The 24,842-nt window shown below is 38.7% G+C and overlaps 1 protein-coding gene across 2 annotated transcripts in view; it reads left to right on the forward strand.

The window, feature by feature from the left end:
• The window catches only part of RPS6KA5 (ribosomal protein S6 kinase A5), a 175,175-nt gene that overhangs the window by 23,756 nt on the left and 126,577 nt on the right, over positions 1-24,842 (forward strand). The window lies entirely within an intron of this gene.

Genomic DNA, 24,842 nt, shown 5'->3' on the forward strand with positions numbered 1-24,842 from the left:
TGGAGTTACATTATAATTTTGGTTGAATCCATATTCAGCCCTTATTAGATAGCTAAATAAATATTCATTGCTGAGCTAAATGTTTCATGGTTTTGTTTCTTTCATTATATAAAAATTTTTTTCCTAGAGTTAAATTACCCAGTCTTTTCATTTATTTAATTTTCTTTGAGACTCTTGAGTGTTCCCAAATGTTTTTAACAGCTCTGTAAAACACTTTTCAATATGATTTTCTGTAGATTTGATAGCCCATGGGCTCTACTTTTTTCCTGATGACATTCCTTCTGGAACCTTCTGTCTTTTTACATCAGGATTTGTTACTGTCTCTGCAACTTCATAATTGTCATCATGGGCTTTTACTTCATTATCATCTTGGGAATGATGCACTTATTCCTGTTTTCTGAATACTGTGGCTTTTTTCCCCTTAATATTTCTCAGATCTAAAAATGTCTTTATGATGTTCTCATATGTGTGATAGGTTGGCATGGTACAGAATTCTAGATTGAATTGTCATTCAGGAGTTTGAGGCATGTCTCATTATTTCTAGTTTCTAAGGATGTTGATGAGAAGTTTGATGCATTCTGATTCCCAGTGCTTTGTATATGATTTTTTTTTTTTAACCTTAGGAAGGTTTTAGGATCTTAATTTTATCCTTGGTTTGGAATTTTAGAATTTCATATCTACACAGAAATATGAATTTCACATTTCTGTGTGGATACTATATTTTTAAATTTGTTATGCTAAGCACTGAGCATGCACCCCTTAAAACTCTTCAGTTCTCTGAGTATTTTATTAATTATAGATTTGATAATATCTTTCTCTTGGTAGTTTTATTCATACTTTCTAGAATTATTTTAGATTATTTTGTAACATTCTTATTTTTCTCTCTTATTGTTCACCTCCTTTCATTTTTTACTTTACTTTTGGCCTGTTTCTTTCAATTTATCATCCAGATCTTCAAGACTTTTTTTTTCAGATATAAAAAATTTCTGAACACTTACTTTTGAGCTTATTCCTTTTTTTATTAAAGTAGGCTCCATGCCTAGCATGGAGACCAGTGTGGGGCTTCAACTCACAATCCTGAGATCGAGACCTGATCTGAGATCAAGAGTCAGCTGCCTAACCAATCGAACCACCCAAGGGCTCCTCTTTTTTTTTTTAATACTTTTATTTTTAAGTAATCTCTACACCCAGCGTGGGGCTCAAACTTACAACTCCACGATCAAGAGCCAGCCAGGCACCCCATCAGTTTATTCCTTTTTAATTGTACCCCATTTATGTTTTATGGTTAAAATATATTTAAGGATATGAATTATCCTTTCTATAAAGCGTTATTTTTCTTGTACCTTGTGCTACCACTCTTTCTCCTGATTTCCTTTTTTTCTTGTTTATATTGATGTCTTGTATGTTATGTATTTTTCTCAATTACTTTGTGATCCTTGACTACTAACCTGAGTAAGACACTAAAACACTGCCTAGGAAGGTAATAATAAAAAATAATAGGAAAGCAAAGTTGAATTTTTTATGTTACTTCCCACAAGGAGTCTATGGGTCATCAGTTTTTAATTACTATAGTATTCCTTTAATGTTCCCTTTTATAGGTACACAGCAAAGAAAGAAAAAAAATCTTTTCCTATGGTTATCTTCTTTTACCATGGATGTTCTGTGACTTATAAAAACTCTTTATGCTTATCAACTTACTATTGTTGAGATATTATACTTTAGAACTTGCCTCTTTATCTTCCTGATATGTAGCCCAAATTAAGAACTACTATAAATCCAAAATTAAATACTTTCCTTTATGTTTACTACCCTTTCAGCTATGCTGATATATTTAAGTTAAACAGGTAATTAATAACATCTAAATCTATATGTAGATAAATATCTCTGGGCATATAAATATAAGCCTGTGTGTGCATATATTAGTGGTTCCCTTTATTAAAAATTATGTTATTCTCTCCAGAAGGGTATTAGGGATACAGTTATCGTCTATAATTTAATGTTGGCAGTAGGCTTTCTTTGGTGATAGCTAAATTGTTTAATGGGAATTCTGATTAAAGCATTTTAGTTGCCATCATTTGGCCAACTAAACTATTACACGTTTTTGACAGACTTACTTAGATTTACTGCATGTCATTTGAATTTCATTAGATCATGACTTTTTTGGTTTTACTATTAAGATTCATCTAGTTTTCACATGCTAAGAAGTTGATTTTCTTATTATCTTTTTCTGTTAACAGAATTATTTAGGCATTATTTTAGGTTTAAGATGCAGTTTCTATTGTAGGGATTTCTAGTTCTCTGGCTGGCATAAGACAGGTCTATTTATAGCTGAGTGGAGTCATGTGACTAGTTGAAACAAATGAAATTGATCAGAGGTCACATGTAACACTTCAGGCCTTGTGCATTTAATTGTCAGATACCTATAGGAATGACTAAAGTTTAAAAACACATGAAACAACAGATGTTGGCAAGGATGTGGAGAAAGGGGAACCCTCTTATACTATTGGTAGGAGTGCAAACTGGTATAGCAGCAACTCTGGAAGACAGGATGGAGGTTCCTCAAAAAGTTAACAATAGAACTTCCTATCACATCACATGCCCTTTTCATTTTCCCTCCCTTCTCCTATGATCCTTTGAGCTGTTTTTTTACACTTCTTGTAAGAGTGAAACCATACAATAATTATCTTTCTCTAACTGACTTATTTCACTCAGCATAATACCCTCCAGTTCCATCCTGGTCGATGTAAATGGTAAGATTTCATCCTTTTTGATGGTTGAGTAATATTCCTCCCTCTCTCTCTCTCTTTCTGTGTGTGTGTGTGTATGTGTATACATATATACATACACACAACACATCTTTATCCATTCATCTGTCTATGGACATCTGGGCTGTTCCCATAGTTTGTCTATTATGGACTTTTCTGCTATAAACATTGGGGTGCAGGTGCCCCTTTGGATCACTACATTTGTGTCTTTGAGGTAAATACATAGTAGTATAATTCCTGGGTCCTAGATAGGCTCTATTTTTAACTTCTTGAGGAACTTTCATACTGTTTTCCAGAGTGGCTGTACCACCTTACATTCCCACCAACAGTATAAGAGGGTTCTCCTTTCTCTACATCCTTGACAACATTTGTTATTTTCTGACTTGTTAATTTTAGCCATTCTGACTCTGTGAGGTGGTATCTCATTGTGGTTTTGATTTGTATTGCCCTGATGCTGAGTGATATAGAGCATTTTTTCTTGTGTCTATTATCCATTTGTATGTCTTCTTTGGAGAAATACCTGTTCGTGTCTTCTGCCCATTTATTGACTGTATTATTTGTTCTTTGGGTGTTGAGTTTAATAAGCTCTTTATAGATCTTGGATTCTAGCCCTTTATGCAAATATATTCTCCCATTCTATAGGTTGCCTTTTTTTGTTGACTGTTTTTTTTTGTGTGTGTGCAAAAGCTTTTTATCTTGATGAAGTCCCAATTGGTAATTTTTGCTTTTGTTTCCATGGCCTTTGTAGACATGTCTTAACAAGCAGCTGCTATGGCCAAGGTCAAAGATGTTGCTGCCTGTGTTCTTCTCTAGGATTTTGATGGATACCTGTCTCCCATTTAGGTCTTTCATCCATTTTGAGTTTGTCTTTTTATATGGTGTAAGAAAATGCTCCAGTTTCATTCTTCTACATGTGGTTGTCCAATTTTCCCAACACCATTTGTTGTAAAGACTGTCTTTTTTCCATTGGATATTCATTCTTTCCTACTTTGTTGAAGATCAATTGGCCAGAGTTGAGGGTTCATTTCTGGGCTTTCTTTTCTGTTCCTTTATCTGTGTGTTTGTTTTTGTGTCAGTACCATACTGTCTTGATGATTACAGCTTTGTAATAGAGTTTGTAGTCCAAAATTGTGATGCCACCAGCTTTGGTTTTCTTTTTCAACCTTCCTTTGGCTATTTGCGGTCTTTTCTGGTTCCATACAGATTTTAGGATTATTTGTTCCAGTTCTGTGAAAAATGTTGATGGTATTTTGATAGGGATTGCATTGAATGTGTAGATTGCTCTGGATAGTACAGACATTTTAACAATATTTGTTCTTCTAATCCATGAGCATGGAATGTTTTTCCGTTTCTTTGTGTCTTCCTCAGTTTCTTTCATAAGTGTTCTATAGTTTTAAAAATATAGACCCTTTACCTCTTTGGTTAGGTTTATTCCTAGGTATCTTAATGGTTTTTGGTGCAATTGTAAATGGGGTTTATTTTTAATTTCTCTTTCTTTGTCTCATTGTTAGTGTATAGAAGTGGAACTGATTTCTGTGTGTTGATTTTATATACTGCCATATTTCTGAATTCCTTTATGAGTTCTAGCAATTTTGGAGTACAGTCTTTTGGGTTTTCCACAAAAAGTATCATGTCACCTGCAAAGAGTGAAAATTTGACTACTACTTTGCCAATGAATACATGTGATGTGATGAGCACTGGGTGTCATATGCAACCGATGAATAAGTAAACTCTACATCTGAAATTAATGATGTACTATATATTGGCTAATTGAATTTAAATAAAAAAATAGAACTACCCTATGGCCTAGCAATTGCACTATGAGATATTTATCCAAAGGAGACAAAAATACAGATTCAAAGGGGCATATGCACCCTGATGTTCATATAGTAGCATTATCAATAGTAGCCAAACTATGGAGAGAACCTGGTGTCCATTAGCTGATGAATGAATAAAGTAGATGTGTGTGTGTACACACACACACACACACACATACTACTCAACTATCAAAAAGAATGAAATCTTGCCATTTGCAACAATGTGGATGGAGCTAAGAGGGTATTATGCTAAGTGAAATAAGTCAGAGAAAGACAAATACCATACGATTTCACTCACATGTAGAATTTAAGAAACAAAATAGATGAACTTAGGGGAAAGGGCCAAAACAAAAGAGAGAGAGAGGGAAACAAACTATAAAAGACTCTTAACTATAGAAAATATACTGAGGGTTGCTGGAGAGGAGGTAGGTGGAGGATGGGCTAGATGGGTGATGGGATTAAGGAGGGCACTTGTTGGGATGAGCCCTGGGTATTGTATGTAAGTGATGAATCACTAAATTCTACTCCTGAAACCAACATCACACTATATGTTAACTAACTAGAATTTAAATAGAAATTTAAAAAATATTTTGCCAGTATGACTCCTTTCAAAGCTTTTTATTCCCACTGCTTTGGCAACTGACAGTATTCTAGATAGTGAATACTGTCTCTCTGATCCTAGGTACTGGAGTAAAGAAGACATGGAACAGAACCCCTAGGTAAAACACAGTGCACATGAAGAATGAATGAGAAGTAAACTTGTTTTGAGCCACTGAAATTTGGGGGTAATATGTTACTGTAATATAATTTAGATGACTCTGAGTGATAAAACCTCCTATAGGGAAAATCTTACATGAAGGGATTCAGAATTTTTTAAGACTGTAATGCTGCATAGAATCCACTTTTTTTTTTTTTTTTTTTTAACAACAAAGGGATACTGACAATTAGCTTTCCATTGAGGGTCAGGTGGGGATGAGTTGGAGGGTTTTTAACTTTTTGAACACCTCTAAGAGACTCCCAGACCAAGCTGGAAACTTCGTAGTTGCCTTGAAGATTTGGGGGGTTGGGGTAGGAGAGGAGAGGACTTCAGAAATGACACTTTAACCATAAGCAAGGACAAATCTGTTACATTGGGAGGATAATGGCAGTTGCCTGATTCCAAAAATCCGTGTACATCCCCCCCCACCCCCGCAGAAAACTCATAGTATTGATTAGAAGCTCAGATAAAACCATTTATGACCCATATCATCAGCTTTGCTGGGAGTTAGGGAATACCACACCCCAGATTACATCTAAGAAGGGAAGGAAAAACCACACCAAATTCTGGCAGAGCTCTTACTATAGCAGTTCTGTGAGAGATAGAGTGGGAAAGATAAGTCTTAAGAGAGTCTATGAGAAAGAAAGAGAAAAGAGAGGGGGAAAGAACTGTTGATGAGCCAGTAATATTTATTTATAGAGCTGGGACTAAAACAAGATGGGGCCGCACATAGAAGAACAGCATGTAAACCTTAAATTACATTGTGTATATAACTGTTTATAATTTGTATTGCATAAGAGCACTTAGAGCATAAGTATGTGTACTTGTTTGTTCCCAATTTTAGATTCTATTTCAATTTTACTTGAGGTCACAGCAAAAATCTAGTTTTTCCCAATGAAACATCCAGAAGCAGAACTAAGAAACCATGCACATGTAAACATCCTCAAATTTAAACATTTATTGCCAGGCTAAAAAGGTGGTGGGAAAGGGGTATAAAACCTGCCTCCTCAGATTGTTCAGGCCTCTTTTTCTGCTTCAGCTTTGCCACCAAGTATTCTCTAGTTGTTGACATTCTGATATTTCTTGGAAGGATACTGCCTTTTGTATATAGAAAGTGGCTTAGCGATGGCCTGGCAGACTATCTAGAGACATGGACATTATTGGTATACTTCACATTCTATTGGTTCAACCTTAGAATATTTGGGTTTCGTCATTCAGAGTTAGATCATTACTCTTGCACTCATAATAATCTTATTTTTCTGGGTGAGTTGGCCATATGATATATTTCATATGACTTAAACCAGTAAATAAGTTTAAGGTCAAGTAATTTCATATACAAATAATTTTCTACATTAGAAAATTGTAAGCAAATAGTTTACACCAATTGAGTGAGGCATCTCTTACAGTATTTTGAAACACACATACTATATATATGTACAGTATAAGTCCAAGTACAACATAAGTCCATATACAGCCCAAGCATCTATGTACAGAAGACTTATATATAAAATGGCATAAATATACATTTCCTAGCTCTGTTCATGAAAAGGTCTAGAAGGCAAGATCTCCCAGTAGCAGTGAGCACACGTGGCACCAGGATCTTGGCTCCTTAGACCATTTACCCTTAAAAGGAATCATGGCTACTTGTAAGAGGAAGCAAATAAATAAATAGGAAGCAAATAAATAAAAAGGAAGGAAGGAAGAAATATAAATGAAGGCCTCATGTCAGGACACAGGAGCCAGCTTGAAGATGCTTCCATGACCAATTTTGGGTCAATTCTGGGTCAATTTTGTAGGAAAATATTAAGGACAGGAATGAATTTTAAGCCACTGAAAAAAATGGCAATCCATGAATACTGTGATAATAGAGAGATAGATAGGTAGGTAGGTAGACAGGAAAGAAGGGAGGACTCTTAAAGTACAGTGCTAACTGATAAACATAGAAGTGGTGGAAGAGGTGGAAAATTATTATTACAGAAATTATTATTGTTGTTATTTGTTAAAGATTTTATTATTTTGTAACCATATAGTAAAGATTGCTTTAGGCAAGGATCAGTGGATGCTAAATGTAGGTGTGGGAGTTTGAGGAGGAACACGATATTTTAATGGCCATGTAGTGTCTCTCCACAGATTGCTTATTGCGGGGTGGGGAAGTCAATACTTATATAATTGAGAAACTGGACAGCACCTTGACTAGGTGATCAAAACTAATGTCATCAGGGTGCCAGGCTGGCTTAGCCAGTAGAGCATGTAACTCTTGATTTCAGGTTTGTGAGTTCAAGTCCCACGTTGGGTGTATAGGCTACTTAAAATAAGTAAAATAAGTAAATAAAAATAATCAATAAAACTAACATCACCAATGTGGGACAGACTAACACTGTACACTCTTGGTTGTGATATCCTGAGACGCACACATCACTTAAGTAGTACTCCAGCTAGGCATGCACAACCGGAATTGTGAGCAGACTTCAACCCAACAAAATTCTGCTTAAATAAACAAAAATAATGATCTCTATGGTTCAGAAACATCAGTTATAGTTTGAGGAAGTCTTCCAGATTAAACAAGACTAAACAGACATGATAAAATAAATGCAATATGTGATTGTGTACTGGATTTTATACTCAAGGAGAAAGTGATATTAAAGGGTGTGTTAGTTGAGGTTCTCTAGAAAAACAGAAGCAATAGAGTGTGTGTGTGTGTAAAGAGATTTATTATAAGGAATGGGCTCATGTGATTCTGGAGGCTAGCAAATCCAAATTCTACAAAGGTGGGCCAGCAGGCTAGAGACTGAGGAGAGGTGATAATCCAAATCTAGTCTGAAGGCAGCGTGCTGGAGAATTCTCTTCCTCAGGACAGACTGGTCTCTTTGTTCTATTTAGCCTTTCAACTGATTGTATGAGACCCACCCACATAGTGGAGGACAATCTGCTTTACTTAAAGGCCATAGATTTAAGTGTTACTCAGAAACACCAACACAGTAACACCAATAGTAATGCTTGACTATTTGACCAAATATCCATATGCCACCTCCTTGAATCATACTTAACCTCCCAATAAAGACAGTAACAAGGTCTTTGCAGCTAACATGATACAGCTAACCTGTGTACAACAGAAAACTTGCTAACCATTTTTGCAGAAGGGGATTCACAGTTCTTGAATGATGTTTATTTTTCTCCTTGATATCCATCCTTTAAGTTAAATACTATGACATAAAGTCAGTAAGTCATATGTTACATGATAAGGGAATAAGAGGGGAGAGAACAAAGATACTTGTTTTATACATGTGCATGCACGCACACACACACTCATAACAAAATAAGGAAGAAATACCCATGACAATTGCAGTCTTCATTTCTGTATCCGGTCATGTGGTGCCTTCACAGTCCTTCAGGAATGTCCCAGAAAGGAGCTGTGGTGCTGTAACCATCCACTTCCAGCTGCTGGCTGCATGTTGTGCAGAACCATCCGAACCCAGTCCTGGGTGTTTTTTCTGTCGGCTGGTCTTCAGAACCTCCCATGAGGTGCAGGCTGGGAGAGCAAAGGTGGTGTGGCAGGAGTAGGGACCATGGGCATTTGGGCCTCTTGTCCACATAGCTTGTTTGCTTTCGGGGCCTGCTCAGCCCCAGTCTCGTGTGTACCACTTCGGTTTGATGATGGAGGCCCCGGTGCACAGCTGACTTTCTGAAAGACAATCTGCTTTACTCAGAGTCTACCGATGAAATGCTAGTCTTGTCCAAAAATACCCTCATAGAAACACGCAGAATAATGTTTGACCATGTATCTGGGCACCAAATAGTCCAACCAAATTGACACGTAAAATTAACAATCACAAAGAACATTAGACAGTTGACAAATCAGGATAGGGACCATAGAGTGAAGTATTTTATCAGTGTTAAATTTCTGAATTTGATAACTATATACTGAGGCACCTTAAAAGCATTTTTAGAAATACCAAAATATTAAGGGACAAAGATGCATAATATGTGCAGACTACTCTGAGTAGATAAGTTTGTGTGAGAGTGTGTGCATATGTGTGAGTATACGACTAAGAGAAGCATGGCAGGACGCTACACACTGGTAATTCTGAATATGAGAGTTGTCCATCAGCAACTTTAGATTTTGAAATCATTTTAAAATAAGAGAAAAATGTAAATGAGCAGGGAGCACTATCATAGTGTTTAAGAGGCACAAAAGTTCTGTGACTTGTTATATGCACCATTGTGCTCATACCCTTGTCTTAATTCAGAGGTGTTGATTGCTTGACTTGGTTTCAGGAGAATGGGTTTTACATTTCCTGTTTGAAATAAGAAGAGGAGGGGACAGCAGGAGAGCACAGTGCTGTAGAGCTCTAGTCCCCCAAACTCCTACCAGAGCACTCCTTGCCCATTTTTTCTGAATTGCAGACTTGGTGTCAGAGGATGGTTGTGGTGGAGTAAACACAGTTAAAACTGAGATTGGAAAGGAAGGATGGGACAAGACGGGATGAATTCAGTTTCTTCAGTCCCCAGTGTTCATCTGCATTAAATTAGGCAGTTCCCTATGAGTTAAAATTAACATTTTTTGGAAGTAGAACTATTCTTGAAAAACAAGTTGGCAGTAGCCCCTCTGAAAGTTTCTAGCCCTAAGCACATATTACCACAAACTGATTTGATTCAAAGCAGCTGCATGTAAGTGCTGATAGAGACCAAATTGGCACTATTAGCAGCATGTCGTCTGGAAATGAGAAAAAGGAAAGGGTGTTGATAAAGTTCTTTCTCACAATAGAATCAGGCATAGAGGCGACAATAGAATTGCAGTGGAAAAATGAGGTTATGGCTTAAGAGGGACAAAGTGCTGCTGTATTTTCTTACATCAAAATAAAATCTGACTCCTGGGAATATTACTTTGGACTGTTTGAAAACTACTTTGTATCTTGCCTGGAAGATACAATTTAAAATATGTCAGCAAAAACCAAAATAATTTCGGTGGCACTTTGGAATTTGGAGTGTTTACTTTGCTGTGATGGTTTCAGTTTTTATCATGTGTAAGTTATCTCGTGTTTTGCTTGCCAGAATACTGCAGTATGACTCCCACTGCAATTGAAGGTAGACCTTCAGAAAAAGGCAAACCGTGCAGAGTGTCAGTAGTGCGGCTCTGTTCCTTGACTCTCTGGATTGAGGTCCAGAGCACAGTTGTCTTTAAACTGTCAGCTAATGATTGGTTACACTAACACTAAATGACTAATACTGAGGGAGCTTACCTCTGAAAATATGTCTTCTAAAAACTTCAGCTCGTTCCTTTTGATGTGCTCTACTGTTCCTTAAATTATCTTTATCTTCACATTTTTGTGTGTATTAATCTCAGACATAGGACCTGGCCAGGAAATGAAATATTCAAGTTGACGGTTCTTGTAAAGCTGTATGTTTTATGGTAATTGTGAATTTTCAAATAATCTACTATAGTAAAATTCTTTACTGTCCATTGATCATCTTCATTTGGAAATCCCACAGACATTTCACAGACATTTAATTCACAAAGTTTATCTTCACCAAATCTATATACACCCATACACATCTGCATGTTAAATTATATGTTACCCAATCACATGCAATTATAGGAAGGACAGAAAAACTTGTAACATTTAAGAATAATGCATTAATAAATAAGATGTTTTTATAAAATTGAAGAACAGGTTGCTTGGATGATGTGGGGTAAGATGTACCAGGACATGTGCATTTTGAAAAATGAGTCTTGGAAGCTTTATATTGCTATTAGAAAATACGTGGCTTTTCTAAAAAGGAAGCATTACCTTTGACAAACAGGTATGTGTGCAAAGCAGTAACCAAATAAACATCTAGAAAGTTCTTGCTGCATCTGAAAATCTCTTCTTTATAACACTCATGTTTAAAAAATATTGTCATGGGAAAAAACCCAAAACGCAAAAAAGTACTTTCATGGTTCTTTATAGCTCTCATATTTTTCTATCGAGGTATAATTTACATATAGTAGAATTCACTCTTCTTGGCATACACTTTTGAATTTTAACAAATGGACACAGGTCATATTTTGAAATTGATCTTTTCTCTCACTCCAAGTACTTTATGATTCCATGGTCATTTAAGGATTATCACTTTTTTAAAAGATTTTATTTATTTTAGAGAGAGAGTGAGCGAGAGAGAGAAAACATGAACAGGGACAGAAGCAGAGGGAGAAGCAGATGCCCCTGCTGATCAGGGAGCCGGATGCGGGACTCTACCCCAGGACTCTGGGATCGTGACCTGAGCGGAAGGCAGATGCTTAACCGACTGAGCCACCCAGGTGCCCTACGGATTATGATTTTGAATTGAAGAGATTGTACTACAGCTATTCAGAATTTCATGATTTTAGTGATTTCCAATGCTTTCACTTTGTGCCTAGTAGTGTTCATATATATTAAGGTATTCAGTGTTCCTTTTGTTTTCCTAATTTCAGTGCCTTAGTTTAGCCTTTATCGTTTCTGGCCTCAACCATTATATCAACCTGTGCGTTGGCTTTGCTGTCTTGTGGAAATTCCTTTCTAACTCATTTTCCATGCTGCTTATGCTGCTGGTGGTCTTTCTCAGGTACAGAAATGGTTGTCTTAATCCTCTGCTTAAAATCTCTCATTGGTTCCAGTTGCCTTTAGAACAAAATACATAACCTTTTCCAGAGTCTTTGTGAATTGGTTCCCGCCTTGCGTCTTGCTGGCCTTCTCACCCTCTCCTTCTTTTGCATTTGCCTGTCTGCACTGAGTGCACATTCCCAGATACGCCATGTTCTCGGTCATCTTGGTGCTTTGGTGTGTTTCTTCCGATGAGCAGGCTTTTTTTTCCATCCATGCCTAACTTCCCCAAACCTTCAGATGTGGCAAGGTGCCCCCTTGGTACTCTCTGCCTCATACCTCTTTGGTAGTGCTCATACTGTGGGCTTCTTCACTGGCCCGCGCGTGCCTCCGCTGGACCCACGCTGCTTGGCATCAGGGAGGATGTCTGCTCTGGTGTCGTCACTGATTGGCACAAAATTGGATTCAAGTAAGCATTTAGAATATTTGTTCAATTAGTAGACTGTGTAGTTATATGTAGAGTATGATGGCTGCCTAAAACCTACAATAGAGGTGGGGAGAAGAAAAATGTCTTATCCTGGCGGTGGGCCCCAGAATTTCTTGCATGGGGGAGCTGCCCTGGAGACCCTGCCTTGACATCAAGCCCACTTAGGGATGTGAGTGTGGCTGTTAGCTAGGGCTGAGGGGTCGGGAGTGGAGGAAGCTGCTTGACAGGACACAAGGGAACCGATTTGTTGGTTTTGCTTCTAAGAGAAGGAGAGAGAGAAAAGGTAGAAGGGGAGAAATTGGAGAGGTAAAGACCCCCACAGGGCTGGAGGATGGTCAGAAAGGCAGACTGTTCCTATTTCCAGTTCCCCTTTCGTAGTTGCCCTGTGTGCCAGTCCTCTGCCTTTCTCTGAAATCTTCACTGAAGTCTCTTCTACTCAGGAGTGCTTTCTGCCTGTGTTCAGGTTTTGTTACTGTCTTTTCTAAAACTCAGAGGAGGACCCAGTGGTCATGTCTGCATCGGTGTGGTATGGAGCAGAGGTGGTGCCTGAGAATATCAGCTCTCCTGGGAGCTGTTAGAGGCCTGAGGGGAGGGGAGGCTCTGGACTAGCACAGGCCCTGGCTCTGTCAGTTTGAGTCCCCTCAGTCTAGAGCTGGCAAGCCCCAGCTAGTGACTAGGATCCTACACAAGAGAAGACTGGAGATGAAGATACAGAAGGAGAGTGGTTCATTTTGAGGATGGTGGGCTTATAATCGCCCCTGCCTCTGAGACTTTCCCTCTTTTAGGTCATGATAGAAGAAGAGTTTATAAAGAGGAAAATGGGGGCACCTGGGTGACTCAGTGGGTTAAGCTTTTGCCGTTGGCTCAGGTCATGATCTCAGGTTCCTGCGAAGGAGCCCTGCATCAGGTTCTCTGCTCAGCGGGGAACCTGCTTCCCTACCCTCCCTGCCTGCCTCTGTGCTTACTTGTGATCTCTCTCTCTCTGTCAAATAAATAAAGTCTTTTTAAAAAATAAAATAGGGGGACGCCTGGGTGGCTCAGTTGGTTGGATGACTGCCTTCGGCTCAGGTCATGATCCCGGAGTCCTGGGATCGAGTCCCGCATCGGGCTCCCAGCTCTGCAGGGAGTCTGCTTCTCTCTCTGACCTTCTCCTCGCTCATGTTCTCTCTCACTGTCTCTCTCTCAAATAAATAAATAAAATCTTTAAAAAATAAAATAGGAAGAGGAAAATGTCTACAGTATTGTGCCGTGACCTATTCACACCAGTACTTGGAAATTAGAAGTCATTGTTGATTTCTTTAACGGTGAAGGTGCTAGAAAGGGGAAGGTGAAACTAATTGCTGAAGAACAGGGAATTTGAGCCAGGACTGAAACTCCTCACTTTACCAAAAATGGGAACTTTTTTATTAACTCATTAGGCTTTGTTCCCCTCCCCCCTTATTTTTTAATTGATGAGCTAATGTCTCAGAGAGGAAGACAAACCTGGAAAGTGCCTGAAAGTTGGAAAAGTGTTTTTTGTGGACAGGACTGTGGTGTTTAAGCTTTCTAAGCTGATGTTCTGTAGCTCACAGATGTATAATAAATTGTGGTTTAATTATTTCGGCTTCAGCTGCAGCAAGCTCTTTCCCTACTTCCTGTTGCACTCACAGTTGAATGGCACAGGGCTGCTTTCTGCAATTGTTCTCCTTTTCTTCGGAGATGAAAACAGTCACAAAACCATTGGCAAGGTCACAGTACACGGCTGCAGTGTCTTGTAGATACTGCTCTTAATGCGGTGTTCCTCGATAGGGACAAACAGGGTTCAATGCTGGATCATTCTGTTAATTGCATTTCCTTTTCATGCTCTGATTTCATGCATATAGCTGTGATTACAATCTCAGAAGACTGATTCATCAACCCAAATGACACCTTACCACTTCAGAGTGGAACGTAGAAGCAACTACGCAAAACACTTGCGTTTGCTAGATTAGTGCATTTTTTTCCTTTGAGGTGAGGGTCTTGAGTCAAAATTGGGTTGCTGGATGAATATGGCCTTAGGAAAACCGGAGTTGGCTGTGTGCTCTGTGAGTGAAAGGGCTTCTTAAGGCCATCTCTGGGATAGGGGTGTTGCTTCCTAGGGGACCTGATGTTTGAAGCTGGTAATCAGAATGTCCCTTGGAAAGTGCCAGAAACACATTACCCAACTTGGCATTCTGCTTTTTAGTTTTCATTTTTTTTTCTGGTCTATCTTTTGTTGTCCATTCTTTAAATATTTTAGTTCTTTTGATTAGCATAGTACAAGTTCTGTGCTAGTTATACTGATTTTTATCTCGTAAGGTGACTTTGTGTAGATCTCATTTCATCCCCCTGTACATCTGAGCCAAGCTGGTTTCTGAGGCGTTTTCCTCTTACTTCAGTGCGCTGCTTCTCTGGTGCTCCCTTCGGAGACCATTTGTGTCCAGTAGAAAGGCTATATGTAATCTTTCTCTCCATCCTTTTTATCTCCTTATTCACTCGGTCCCTTAAGCCTTTTCTCTAACCCTTTCTATCCTGGACCCCATGACTTATCACTTCCGACCTTCTCTCTCATCTGACTGCGAAATTGGAAAAATATTTCATAGGATTCTTTCCCATTTTCACTCTAATCCTTCCTTCCTTTCGTATGCTTAAGTAGAATTATCTGTATCCATTGTTTTTAAGGATGTTGTTTTGTTTATCTGTCTCCATCCATATACCTGACCTCCCACCTTTGACTTGAGGATAAAACCCATGACTCAGGAACAGCCAAATGGAAGAGATTCTTAGGGCAAGGTTTGGGTAGTTGGGGTGTGGGAGGGGAATGTGGAACTTCCTGTTCTCTCAGGGAGCGCCACCATCCCAGCACCTCTGTGTGTGCAGCAACCTGAGCTTCTCAGATCCACTGTTCAGGGGTTTTTCTGGAGGTTTCTTGATATAGGCATGACTAGTTAAATCATTGGCCATTGGTGATTAACTTAATCTCTAGCCTCTCTCCTTTCCAGGGAGGAGGCAGAGGGAGGGTGGGGCTGAAAGTCCTAGGTCTCTCCAGCAGCCAACCCCCATCATGAAGCTGTCTGGATCCCCTTAGCCCCCAGTCTTCTTGGCATACAAGACACTGTTACCACTCTTGACAGTCCTAAGCTTCAAGGTGCTGTGTGCTGGGAACCTGGACAAAGACCAGATAAATATTTCCCATTGGACCATGTTTGACTGCATTGGTAACGCAGGGTTTTGGGGGGCATTCTTTCTTTGGATTCTATACACTGTTCGTTTTTTTGTGTTTTTTTTTTCACTTTTTCTCTGGCTCTTTTCTTTCTACATCCTCACTCCTGGTTTTCATCAAGACTTGCCCTTCTTTCTGTGTTGTCTCCCGAGGGCTTTCATCTTAAAGTGTTTGCTCTTCTAATAAATTTTTTTCTCCTCTGCCCTTCAGAGTTTTCTGGGATCCCTGTAACAAAAGACAAATGAACAAGAGAAAAGCATGTACATTTATGTAGCAAATTGTATGTGACATGAGGCATGTCACATATCCAGGAGACATAAACTTAGCATTTTCATGTTAGGTTTGATGGCATGGAAGGCCGTAGAACAGGGGCATGAGAGGGCAAAGGTATGAGATAAGTGTAGTAACCTGGGAGAAACTTACTAGCAAGAGACCTGTTTGTTCAGACTCCTCCCTGTGTCCCCTGTCTACAAAAATAGGGATGCTCCTTTCTCTGGGCCTGGCAAGGGGACCTCTCGTAGGAAAGTGTTATGACTTGCTTCAGGCAGAGGTCAAAATTCCTTCCTTTAATAGTGAAGGTGCTAAAAAATGGAAGGCTGCTGAAGGTTCCTTCAGTTTAAAATATTCAATATGTCAAGGGGCTGTGTTTGGCAGGTAGTGTGTTCTAAACACCATCAGCATGCTGCCAAACTTCAGTTCCTTGTCTAGAACTGTCTACACGGCAGCCTTTTTGGGATGCCCTGCCATCACTCCAAAATCAGTGTTGAAACCCCAAAACTTCCCCTTTTAATCTTCCCTTTCAACTTCCCCTTTCAACAAAATCCATTAGTAACATCACCATTTACCAGACTTTCATTTCTTGTACTTTTTTTTTTTTTAAGATTTATTTATTTGAGCAAGAGAGAGTACACATGTGCAAGTGGGAGGAGAGGGAGAGGGAAAGAAGCAGACTCTGTACAGGAAGCCCCAGGTGGGGCTCGATCCCAGCACCCTGAGATCACAACCTGAGCTGAAATCAAGAGTTGGACGCTGACTGAGCCACCCAAGGGACTCCATTTCTTATACTTTAGATATGGGGCCAGTGGGGGAGGGGGAGAAACAAAGTTCAATTTATTTATCTTTGAAAGTAGGGACCCTGCCCTATTTGCTTTTGTGGTCTCAGCACCCAAGTCAGGTGTTCAGCACGTGTTTCTTGAACTGGATATTGCAGTGATTCTTAGGCTCGTTCTTTCCTCTTTATTCTAGTTTCTACTCAGACCAGATTCTTGTTAACACACATCTAGTTGATTGCATTAACCTCTCCCCCTTTTAGCTCTTGTCCTTCCTTGCTGCCATCCACGTGGCACACTATTGCCAATGTAATTCTCTAAAACCTTGTCGGGAGCCAGTACCGCTTCTGGATTCAAGCCAAACTAATTAGTCTGGTATTCTAGGTATTGAATCAGCTAGTTTAGTGTACCCATTTGATGTAGTACTTTTACTGTTTTTTTGCACATAAGCCCATCATAGCTAATTAGGACAATCCTCTTACTTCTCTACTAGGAAAATTCTTATTCCGACTTATGCTTTTGCTCCATATAGTCTTCTATCCCAGAAGTCCCTAGCCTTTCTCACATTTTCAAATCCTGTTTCTTAAAGACCTAGCAGCTGGCTCAGGTGTGCATAGGTACCCAGTGAGTCTTTGTTTTATGAGTAAATGAGAACTTGTATTCTCAGTGAGCATTTTTAAGTAGTTTTACGTGATAATGATATTCCCCTTATTGTCCATAGACTCCATAATCCTTTCTAATAAATTACATTTCTTGTAGCTTATTGCAAGTTTAATAAATGATTAATCCACTGAATAAAATCTGGCATATGAGTACCTCACTCATATGCTAACAACTTGCTTGAAATGGCCTCAGAAGCATTATTCTTCTTTATTTCCACTTTAATTGTAAAAGTGCTTTAAATTAAACCTTTTCTTAGCTTTAATACAAGTGAATTATTGGATCTAATCAAATGATTTCAGCACATGCTCTGAGCAATTACATTTGTGCAGCTTTGCAGAAACTATGGTAACAGAATGAAAAATGTGTTTTTCCTGATTGTTTTCCTCCATGAGATTGGGAAGTTCTGACTTAAACATATCAACTTAAAGGAAATGGTCATAGATAATATGCATTACAAATTACCTTTGACGGTAGAATTGCCTAGAAAGTTGGCTAAGAAGCCATTTATCTCTCATAGGTTTATGGCTCAAATCCTCGGAGAAAACATCAAGGAATAACAATCGTAATCTTTGGTGGGGATATGGGAGGTTTTCAAGGTCTACTTTAGGCATATTTATATTATCTATTTTTTTTAAGCCACAAACCAGGATTATTTTATAATAATAGTAGAATGAGCAACAAAACTATTTAAATTTGGGAGAAAAGACAATTATCTGGTTTTTCTAAATTTCTTATTTAAAAAATTATATTGGCCATATTTTTCTACATAGCACATAACCATATTATTTGAGGAGCCAAAGAAATCCAGTTGTAGTGTTAAAAAGCCAAGTCCTTTATATTCATTGTGTAAGACAAGATTTTTCCTTTAAGAGCTATTAATAATTTGAACTGTTTTCTAAAGAGAACCTGTTAAACATTGAAATTCATTTGAGTTTTGGCAAACATTTTAAAAAGATCCATTGATTTCTTATAAAATAATTTGTGAAATTCAACTTTAAAAGTGATTTCCTAACCAGGAAGAACACATTCTAGGATAATAACACCAATGAAGAAGTAAAGGATTTTCAATGGGGTAGTTTCTAATATTTTAATAAGGAAAAAATCAGTAAAAACTGCTTTAGGAAAGCATTACAACTCTTCATACCTATCTTTTTGAAATGAATAAACTGAATAATATGTTTATATAAAAAACTATAAATGCTTTTGATGAGAGGAGACTGTCTGAGCTGATTAACTGTAGAGATAGACCTAACATAGACCTTGAAAAGTTTAAAAAACATTTTCTTTGTTTTAATCCACGCTTACTAATATTTAACAGCTCAAGGGGTGTAGGCATGACAATAGCTGCCAGATAGAACAGTTGATGTGACAGTACTATTATGTACCAACTAAATAGCTCTAGTCTAAGTTTGTTGATATTCTTTGGTATTATTTTATATATTTGTGAAGAGTTTTCATAAGGCCTTGTTTCTGTGTTGAAGGAGTTTATCCTTCTAGTTGGGAATTAGGAGTTGAGAGTAAGGTTTTGGTGCCACGTCATTCTAGTCAGAAATCCAGAAATGCCCAAACTCTGCCCAGCCAATAAACTCGTACCGCCAGAGTCATGAGGGGACCATCTGCAGGAAACAGTAGCCCATGGGAATCAAGAGGGCCACCTGAATAAAGGCTGCAAACTGCCAGCGCATTTGTGTAGGACCCTCCTTGAAAGTGCCTTGGTGCAAGTAGTTCAGGGTTAAGGCCCAAGTCAGGACTCCTGCTTCCTCTCAACTTCATCTGATCACCATTTAGGACCAGCATAGGGAGGTGTGTGAATTAGAAGGTTGGAGGGGAGAACAAACAAGTAAGTATACACCCAGTCCCAGAGGAACCTCTGACTGCTTTCTTGACTTCTGTATACAGTAGTCGCTCCACCTTATCCTTGGGAGAAATGTTCCAAGACCCCCAGCAGGTGCCTGAAACCACGTATAGTACCAAACGTCAATATACTATGCATTTTCCTAGACATACATACATACCTATAATAAAATTTGATTGATGAATTAGCCACAGTAAGAGATTAACAACAATAATAATCAGGACAGTCAAACAATATACTGTAATGAAACTATGAATATAGTCTCTCTCTCTCTTAGACTATCTTACAGTATTGACCTCACCCTTTTTGTGATGCTGAGAGATAATAAAATGCTTTTGCCATGAGTGGAGGTGAGTGATGTGCAGGCATTGTAACACAGTGTGACCTTCTGAGGACACAGCAAAAGGAGGGTCCTCTGCCCCTGACAGCTAGCGAACAGCAGGGAACTGAAGCCTTGGGAGAGTGAAGGGGAAGTGCAAGAGAATGGCCGTTGGTCCGTGGTGGCTCAGGCCAGACCAAGAGTTTGAGGCAGGAACACAGACTCTGTGTGGAAACTCTTATTTTGACACAGTGACACACCCCGCCCCCCTCCTCCATCCTGCTAACTGTGCCCAATCAGGATTTTGGACTCCTGCATAATTAGGTCAGTAACTTCTCTTACCTGTGGAGAGAACTAGACAGGAGGGTAAGGTGGGCAGAGGCTGGCCTGGCCCGGAAAAAGGACCTCCTGCAACCACAATAAAGTGGCATTTATTTTCACATAGGAAGGAAAACAATGGACAATCCTGTCTCTCAGTTGTGTAAAGGCTTATTTCTGGTACAGTCTGGCCCCTGGCGTGGAGTAGCTTCTCAGCTTCTGATGAGTGTACATTTTGGACTTAGCTCCCGCACGTAATGACTCAGAAATTCAGATTTCTGTAATTGGCTGATGTTTACTTCACCTCCAGGGTGAAACACAGTATGTAAATATTTTAAGTCTTGTTCTAATGAATGTTGGTGCTGTTGCCGGGAAGTTTGAGCTCTTAATCTGAGGTTAACAATTTAATTAAGAGAAATGTACTTTATTTTTAGACTTTCATGTTCAAAGGCTTCTACTTATTATAACAAGTGATAGCACAGAAATGAGAATGATTTAGACACCTAGACTCATAGGCTCAAATATGTGCTTGTCAGTGCTGAAGATTCTATACAGTAATCCTATTTGCCATTTGTTTTTACGTGTTTTGTTGTTAACACAATGAAAGAGATCTTTGTAACTAATAAATTTCTCCCCCATGCCTGAATATTGGTAGAGCTTCCTACTGATCTGTTTCCGTATGTCTGATTACTCACTTTGCCTAACAGACGTAACATAAAAGAATTATTGGGTATTAAATTGAAGACCCCTGAGATGAGCTTTTATCAGATCACCTTTTCCATATTTATTTTATTCTTTGAAGTTAACTTGCTGGGGCAGCCGTGAAATGCCAATTGAATATTACCCCCACCTTAAAAGACCACCAGAGACGTGAGTCAAAGCCAATCAGCAAGGGTCGTTTATTGCAGGTTCGAACCTGGATCTCTGTGCTCTGTGCGGCTCGTTGCCGATGATAATAACGCCGATAACGCCGAGAGGTCCAGAGCTGGGTCAGCTGGGTCGGTGCAGGATTTTTATAGACAGATACAAACAAGTTTCGGGTGGGGCTGAGCTGATTGATTGATAGTTTGAACAGGCATACTTGGCGTCAGTGGATTGGGTCAGGGGACCCCGCGCGAAAGCAGACAAAGCAATCTTACAGAAGCAGAACTGGCTGGTTAGCCCACGCATGCGAGAAAAGCACTATCAGGATATTGAAGGCCTGGTTACTATCAAGTAAAGACAATTGGGAGTCTCCTGGTGGAATGTTACATTCCTGCTATCAAGCATCCTTGTTAATGAGATTTAGGTTTAGAAGTATTTACTTTCCCTTCTACCTCCGCCTCCTTCGGTTTTTCATGGAGGGGAGGGTGACATTAGGGCTATTGATAAGGTAACTTCTTTGTAAATCTCAAGGGCATTTGCAAACCAAGGGAGACTCCTACCTTGCAGGACTGTGATCTCTGCAAGTTAACTATTTATCGTTTTATGGCAGTCAGGGGTGCCTGAGGAATGCTACACATATGGAGGGGAGCGGGTGAAGGGGGGGGTGCAAGGCGCCAGCTTTTGCTTTGTCCTCAGCCAGCCTCCTGCTCCTTCAGCCGCTAAAATAGAAACTTTGTAATTGCAGGGGAAGAGAACCTTTCCCTCCTTTCCTTCTAGGTTCTTTGGCTGGCCTAATAATTAAATTGGCATAACACAAATTAACGGGGGGAAAAACATTTAATTTTATATGTCCAGGAGCCTATAGAAATATGAGACTCAAAGAAGTCACCAAAGTTAGCTTTGTGATAAGTTGGTAAGACTGAAGTGTTTGGGTTTATAGCAAATTAGTGAGGAAGTAACAAAGTTTGTTTATATAGCTTTCTGGGCCCTAAATCCTCTATTTCTGGTAATAAAGATGCCTTCTACTCTCCTGGTACAGGGAGGATACCTTTCAAATGAGAGACTTGTATCCTGCGTTCAGGATGGGGGGCAAAGGAGGTCAGTGGCCTTCTTTCTCTGGCTGTTTCTTAAGTAACTTTATTTCAAAAAGAATCAGCATGCTGTAGTGGCATATTGGGGGTGGCGTATTCTTCCTTTCATCCTGTTGACTGTATGCGGGAAGACTTTTGTTTCTCGTAATTTCGGAAAAGACCCCCTCCTGGAGAATTCCTTTGCAGAAAACAACTGTAAAACCTGGATTTAATATAAAAAGCAACTATTTAAGGCACTTGTGAGTGGACAGAAGCAGATAGGCTCTACTGGGGAGTATATATTTGGAGGAGGGAAGGAAGGGAGCTATAAGGAGTAACTTTGTCTTTTCACTGATTTTAGCTTGAGGCTATGTACAGTCTGTGCTCTGAACTCTGGTGGAAAAACAATAGTTTCTCTGGCCAGGGAGACTAGAAAACTGACACCAGAGAGCCCTGATCACTGAAGATAGTAGAGAAATCCCAGAAGAAGAAGAGCCAGAGGAGGGGGAGTCCTTTGTGAACTCACATCTCTTACTGACCTTGGAGCCATGCATGAGTACAACAGACCAGAACAGCTCAGCTAAAGACAAAAAAATCTGAACTGGACTGGAGCTGCCGCCTAAGAAGTAGAGTTGACAGTTCAGGCCAACCCAAGATACCTGCCAGCTAAAGAAAAGAAACAACTCTCACTGGAGAAAAAAAATGACAATTTCATAGTCTTCACAAATTAACATTTCTGCAAGCCATAATTACCCTATGTATGGAAAATCCAGAACATGGAACATATCCGAAGAGGAAGATAATCAGCTGAGTCCTGCCCTGAGATGAAGGGGATATTAGGGCAGTAGCAGACAAAAGTTTTAAAGCAGCTGTTATAATATGCTCAGTGAAATAAAAATGTCATGCTCTCAGTGAGTAACAAAACAAGAATAAATAGAAACAGTGGAAAAGAACCAAATGGAAGTTCTAGAATTAGAAGATACAATAGTTGAAATAAAAATTCAGTAGATGGATTTAACAGCTGAATAGAGGTGTAGAAGGAAAAGTACATGAACTTGAAGATAGAGCAATATAAATTAGTTTGAGAACAGAGAGAAAACATATTAGAGCAAAAAAATGAACAGTTTCAGGGACCTTTTAGGTTGTATTAAACAATCTAACATGCATGGAAATAGAATCTCAGAGGACAGAGAGAATGGGATAGAAAAAAAAATTTTGAAAAGTTAAAGCAGGGGTGCCTGGGTGGCTCAGTGGGTTAAGCTGCTGCCTTCGCTCAGGTCATGATCTCAGGGTCCTGGGATCGAGTCCCACATTGGGCTCTCTGCTCAGCGGGCAGCCTGTTTCCCTCTCTCTCTGCCTGCCTCTCTGTCTACTTGTGATCTCTCTATGTCAAATAAATAAATAAAATCTTAAAAAAAAAAAAAAAAGAAAAGTTAAAGCAGAAATTCCCCAAATTTGATGAAAAACAAACCAACAGATACAAGGTACCAGTGAATACCAGGCTGACTGAACCCAAAGAAGTCCACATTGGGACATATCATGGCAAAACTTTGGAAAGCCAAAGATAAAGAGCAGATGTTGAAAGCAGTAAAAGAAAAATGATAACATTTCAAATAGAGGAGCAATGATCCATTTAATGACTGACTTCACCTCAGAAACCACAGAGGCCAAAAGAGAGTGAAAGAACATGTTTAAAAGTGCTGGAAGGAAAGAAAAAGGCCTGTCCTCCCAGAATTCTTTATCAAAGGGAAGTAGTCTTCAGAAATGAAGAGGATTCCAGAATTAGTTGTGCCAGTGACACAACTGGGAGTAGACTAAAAACCAAGGATGTGTACCCTTTAAAAGGGGAAGTTTTATAGACTGTACCTCAATGAAAAAATTTAAATGAAGGCAAAGACTTTTTCAGATAAAAGAAAACGAGAATTCTGTACTACAGGCAATGTCAAAGGAGGTTCTTCAAGGCTGAGCAAAACTTATATCTGATAAAATTTAGGATCCTTGAAAAGATAAAAAAGATGATAAAAAATGATAAATACCTACAGAAATGGAATAGCCTCTGTCTTTCCTCTTATTTTCTTTATAAATCATATAAGTTGTACAGATACAGCATATTTAGAAGATACTCCATTTAATATGTATCTGTATTCCATGAAGAATGATTGCAAAGTTTCTTTATTTTTAGGGTACAGTATTAATTAGAGAGGACTGTGAGTAATTAAAGATGTATACTATAATCCTTAGGGCAACAACTACTCTAATAATGGAAAGAAGTAGAGCTAAAATCCCAATGTGAAAATTGAAATGAAATCCAAAAAAGCATTTAAATGGTATTTTGTTGTTGTTGTTGTTTTAAGTCAGAAAAGTAGGACCATGGGAACAAACAATAGAAAAGACAAGTTAAGGGGTGGCTGGCTGGCTTGGTTGGAAGAGCATGTGACTCAATCTTCGGGTCATGAGTTCGAGCCCCATGTCAGATGTAGAGATTATTTAAATAAATAAAACTTTAAAAAGAAGAAAAAAGAAAAAAAACAAGTTGGAAACAAATAAAATAAAATGGTTGACCCAAATCCAGCCATTTCAACAATTACATTAAATTGTTAATAGATTAAATTCAGTGGGTATACAGTTTGTTTTGCAAAATTAAAAAAGTTCCAGAGATGTTGAACACTCTTATACTCGCTATCTAGATTCTGTAATTAACATTTTATCTATTTGTGTTATCACATATCTAGCCATACCTGTATTTATCCATTAATCCATCCTATTTTTTAAATGCATTTCAAAGCAAAATGCATTTCAAAGCAAAATAATTTTGTGATCCAATAAATTTGACACATACAGTATTTCAGTTTGGAAGATTCCCATGCAGATTTTCATCTGTGCAGTTCAGCAGTAAAGCAACCCGATTAACTTTGTTTAAGCCAACCACATCAAGTTTATTTGACTTGAAAGCATGTTTTCCACCCAAATATAACATCTATTAACATCTTATAGGATAAGACCAGAATCAAAGGAATATACTTTGGAAAATACTCCTTCATACGATATCCTAATTTTGTTTATTTAGGACAGAATATGTTTTTAAAGAGTTTATACTT

Source organism: Mustela putorius, unplaced genomic scaffold (assembly GCF_011764305.1).
Source record: "Mustela putorius furo isolate JIRA1106 unplaced genomic scaffold, ASM1176430v1.1 tig00000129_pilon_pilon_pilon, whole genome shotgun sequence".
Lineage (NCBI taxonomy): Eukaryota > Metazoa > Chordata > Mammalia > Carnivora > Mustelidae > Mustela > Mustela putorius.